Source organism: Arachis ipaensis, chromosome B3 (genome assembly GCF_059453495.1).
Source record: "Arachis ipaensis isolate K30076 ecotype BB chromosome B3, ASM5945349v1, whole genome shotgun sequence".
In the NCBI taxonomy this organism is placed as follows: Eukaryota; Viridiplantae; Streptophyta; class Magnoliopsida; order Fabales; family Fabaceae; genus Arachis; species Arachis ipaensis.
Genome location: NC_142438.1, coordinates 56,857,423 through 56,862,788, shown reverse-complemented (window position 1 = coordinate 56,862,788; position 5,366 = coordinate 56,857,423). Strand labels below are relative to the sequence as shown.

The following is a 5,366-nucleotide window of genomic DNA, read 5'->3' as shown; positions in this document are numbered from 1 at the left end:
ACAAATTGGTTTTAAGAATTCTTTGATCTTCGACACAAAGCCTACAAGTGATGGTCGGGTATGAAAATGCTTCTTTTTATATTGGTTCTCTATCTCTATGATTACACTTGGATGTGTCACTGATCACTACATTCTTGGATGTCTTTATGAGAATGCTGTATATTTGGTATCTGTATCTTATATTTAGTTTGCCTGATGTCAAATTGAATGCCAGGCTTTGTGCTTTTCCCTTGAGTGAATGAGGAATAGAAAATTGGATAGAACATGAAATATGATTGGTGGACTCAAGAAATTCTAAACTACATGTTCCCAGTACTAGGTATATATGAATTGTGTATTTGAAAGATCAATACTGATTCTGCAACTTTTCAACAAGAATAGAGTAGATATATACTACTGCTACTTTTGGTCATGTAAATCAATAATCAGATCATTTTTGAATGGCATTGCAACATTTTTTATAGAAACAGAAAGCGAATAGAAGATGTGAATTAGATTCTGTTATTGATGACTGAGTTAATGCTCAGCTCATAGTATGTGTGTGTGTGTGTGTGTGTGTATATATATATATATATATATATATATATATATAGACCACAGGGGGCATATGTGACATTCTACACTTATGTTAGTTGCATCTCTTAAAGCGCTAACTGATTTTGATCCTTTTAGACTTCTCTAGACTCTTCAACTTACCTCTATTGATTTCATCGTGTCTATATGCTTTATTTATTCTTTTTCCCCCCTTCAGGAGTGTGCATATATAATCATAATCAATTACTTTGCTTGTTTTATTTTGCAGATAAACCAGGTTAAATTTCAATTGACACCGGAGATAAAATATCAGGCATGCTTTATATAGCTCTTCCCTTTATCAATCACCTGGCTTTTCCAGTCAAACTTAAATCTTGAATGAATGTGTTATTGGTTTTTTGGTGGGTGGTAATGCAAAGAATTTTAGCAAGATAATCATGATGTTTTCAATGTGATATGAAGCTCAAATATTCAAAAGTTTAGATTTTTTTCACATAATTTTGCCAAACAAACGGAAGTACTGGTTTTGTACTAATTTATTGAAGCTTACTTTTTTATAAAAATGATTTATATAAGCTTCTAGCTAATGTGAATGTGAACTACAAGCTTCCTGCTATTATATATATATCCTTGTGTTTTGGCTTGGCTATATATTTTGTTTTTGGACTCTATATTCTACCATTTAGCAGTTGCATGTGGTCTAGCGGTAAACTTATTTTCTTGCTATATTAGTTTGGCGATAAGTGTCTGAAAATTAGATTTTTTCTGGTTCGAAGGTTTGATGTGAAGGGCTATGTGATTGGGGTTTGGGAATCCTAACTGGAAGAGGACACATGAGGAGGCAGAAGCTTTGGGAAGGTGTCCAGGTATGCAGTGCAACTTCTTTTTTGCTTAAACATGTATGGAAGAGGACACATGTATATCCTTTTTCTGTTCCTTAGTTTTTGTTTTTGTTTTATTTTTTATTGTACCATATATGTTGATTGTCTCTCTTCAGTGTGTATGCACAATGTGGGCTTCCTCAGGTCAACCCTATCATCTTTCTGTGGTACTCTCTAATTGTCTCTAATTCTAAATTTCTGTGGTCCTCAGGTCAACCCTATTCCTCACAAAAGGTTATGCATTTTCTTGTTGACAGTTGTTCATTTATGGCACGCTGTGTAGGTCAAACTTTCTATTTCTGGTAGGGATTTTCACTTGACTATCATTGCTAGGCGCTCGCGGCACTATGCTGGGACAAGGTTTGTACTTTTTCAATCTTTTATATGAGTTTGTCACATGATAAAGCTACATTCTGTTTCAATTCTTTACACTTGCAGTCCTTGAAGATATACATCTGCTTTTGTTTACATTTTAATTTTTCTAATTGAGGTTTTTTTACTGGTTTCTGCCAAGTACTTCAATCCATGAAATTCATGTAAACGGGTGATTTATCACCCAGAAACTTGGTATTTTCCTGCAAATTTTGGCATTTTTATCTTACTTATTTCTTGACATATTCCTTGCTTGCTGTATCTTGTGATGCAGATATCTGAAACGAGGATTGAATGAAAAGGGAAGAGTAGCTAATGATGTTGAGACAGAGCAGATAGTCTTTGCAGATTCTCGTGATAGAAGCCCGATGAAAATAAGTTTCGTGGTGCATATCCGGGGTTCAATCCCTATGTTCTGATCTCAAGAAGCCTCTCCATTGAACATAAAACCTGACATTATATGTATGATATGGAAGCAACTATTCTCTGCTTGTTATGTAATTTTTTCTGAGAGCTTTTTTGCTTCTTTTTTCTTTTTCTAGTATCAAAGAAGGACAACACCTTTAAAGCCACAAGGCTTCATTTTGAAAATCTTGTTAAGAGATATGGAAATCCAATTATCATATTGAACTTGATTAAGGTAGGCAGCTTCCCATTTCTAATGAACAGTTAGGAATATTGAATTTCTCGGTTGTGTCTAACCTCTAAACTAGAATGTTTTCTGATTTTCATTTTTTTTGTTCAAGACACATGAGAAGAAGCCACGAGAAACTATTCTGCGAGCCGAGTTTGCTAATGCTGTTAGGTCTATCAACAAAAATATGAAAGGGGAAAATCGACTGATGTTCCTCCATTGGGATTTGCATCGACACTCAAGACGGTAACTTGCTCTTCCCTCCAACCGTTTCAGTTTTTTATTCTTGGGTGTTATTTTGACTTATTGGATCAATTACTTCAGCAGCAAAGCTACTAATGTGTTGACCCAACTGGGGAAAGTGGCTGCATATGCGTTGAAGCTGACTGGCGTCTTCTACTGTTTCCTGACACCAAACTTGACACCAGAGGGACTGTTCCAATATTCCTTCACAGGGTATGTTCTATAGCAGCACTTTGGTTGCTGTTTGCTGATGTATTTTCTCATTGAATTACTTTTTATATATTTTGATGATTTATTAGATGATCTTTGTATTAAGCAATAACCAGGAATTATATTGCATAGACTGCTTGGATTTTTTTAACAATAACCAGGAATTACTGCTGCAATATGTCATGAGGTCACAAGTTAATTCATTATTTGGAGAGATCGTGTTAGTGTTGTGCTATTTTAACTGACATGGATGGTATCAGATGTCATATAGATTGGCTTTTTTACATTTTTTTTTTGTTCAAGCATATATAATATTGAGAAACGAAGCTGATTATGATTTTGTCTATCTCTCAAGCCACTTTCATACTCTTTTTGATAATGTTATGAATATTTTCTCAGAAAACAAAGAGGGCTCCAAAGGTTGAAGTTGGGACTAGATCAACAGATGCTTCAATGGATGAATGGCTCGAGGTCTGTATGAATGCCGTATACAACAATATCGGATTCCATGTCTCAGATCAAAGAAGAAGTAGATGAACAAATACATTCAAGTTTCAACCATACAAGAGTCTGCCATGGAGTGAAGCATCATGTAACTCAGATTAGATTGGAGAGTTTAAACTTTAAAGGGAGCATGAGGAAATAGTTTTAAAATTTAGGCTGAAAGTCCTGCCCTTCTCTGTTGTAGTTTAAAAAAATTTTTAGGGTATCTTTTTATTGAGACAGTGAGATATTGAATAATGGTGTTAAAAAATAACATCCAATTTTATAGGTATCATGTAATGAATATTATGTTTATCTATGTGATTTTTGGCTTTCTTCTTTTTTCAATTTACAGTGTGTTTTATGGAGTAAATTTAGAAAACAAATCTAAAGTATTTATTTTGTAATGGAAAAATTAAAAAAAAATTCTATTTTACCTTACTGACGGATTTACAGACGGATTTTCTGTTTGTATTCAGAGTGTGGGATGATTTTTCAAGGTTCAAATTACAGACGAAAAATCTATCGAAAAATGTACTGCCAATTACTGACGGAAAATCCGTCAGAAAATCCGTCTGTAATTACAGACGAAAAATCCGTCTGAAAATCTGTCTGTAATTATAGACGAAAAATCCGTCTGAAAATCCGTCTGTAATTACAGACGGAAAATCCGTCGGAAAGTTCGTCGGCTAAGGGAAATGGATGGAGAATTTACAGAGGGAAAATCCGTCGGTAACTGGTAAAAATTCGTCTGTAATTTTTCGACGGAAAAAAATCCTTCGGTAAATAATTTCTGACGGGGCTTTTATAGAGGGACAAGATCCGTCGGTAATTTGGTCGGTAACTAAAAATTCATCTGTAATAAAGACTAAATCCATTTGTAAATCTGTTTGTATTAATCCATTTTCTAGTTGTGAGAATGTAGAAGAGATACTAAATTAAAGCAAGATGGAAATCTGCATTGGAGAAGAAATAAAACTAAAAAACCTAAAATTTAGAGAGAGGAGAGAGCCTCCCTCTCTAGAAAAGTACATCTAAAACCTAAAATTGTTTGAATGAATGTTGAATGATTGATTCTCTCCATTCTGCTCCACTCTGCAGCCTCTAATATTCATTTTCGGGCTTGAAACTGGGCAAAAAACAGCCCAAAAATCACCCCCAGCATTTTCTGTTTAATGTAGCACGTGACGCTCTGTCACGCGTACGCGTCGGTGAACAAATTCCTGGTCACGCGTACGCGTCACTACCAGATCTTGAAATACTTGATTTCTTGTGTTCTTTCTACTTTTGCATGCTTCTTTTCCATCCTCTAAGCCATTCCTGCCCTATAAAACCTAAAAACACTTAACACACATATCACGGCATCAAATGGTAATAAGAGAAGATTAAAATTAACGAATTTAAGGCCAAAGAAATATGTTTTCAATCATAGCACAAAATTAGAAAGAAAAATGTAAAATATGCGAATTATATGAATAAGTGTGAAAATAATAAATAAAATCTGCTCAATTCAATAGAAAATAAACCGCAAAATAGTGGTCAATCAAACAAATCTAAATGGATTTAAAACTTGCAATCTGGTAAAAAAAAAAAAAAGGAATTAAATTCAATCATCATATGCCAAAGAACCTCTGAATATTCCGCATCAGTGGACGTAAATAAAAATACGTTATTAAATTTTAAAATGAAGGAAACCTAAAAAATTGGTCATAAGAATAATTCTAATAATAGTGAGTGCAATAATAAGGCTCCATCTAAAAAAAGAAAAAAGAAAAAAGTGAAGACCGACCATCCATTAAATTCCCAGACATGCACTCTGTCTGCATGTGAAAACCACCCATCAATCAATAATAATCATTTAAATCCATTGTTAAAGTATATGATTTTTCATTTATAAATGAATAATCATTGAAGCAATAATTACCACTGTTCAATTGTCAGTGGCATTGCATGTGAAAGGGAATAAACAAGTCTAATATTAGAACGTAGTACTAAATTGAAAATTCAAA

General features: G+C 33.9%; 1 pseudogene across 1 annotated transcript; it reads left to right on the top strand.

Annotated features, from left to right (window-relative positions):
- Positions 1-216: 216 nt before the first annotated feature.
- Positions 217-3,705, top strand: LOC107634485 (phosphoinositide phosphatase SAC2-like; annotated as a pseudogene). The gene is made up of 10 exons (XR_015907554.1): positions 217-319; positions 803-847; positions 1,311-1,400; positions 1,532-1,582; positions 1,699-1,775; positions 2,062-2,249; positions 2,330-2,427; positions 2,534-2,667; positions 2,749-2,877; positions 3,274-3,705. The product of XR_015907554.1 is annotated as a phosphoinositide phosphatase SAC2-like (transcript).
- Positions 3,706-5,366: the final 1,661 nt, after the last annotated feature.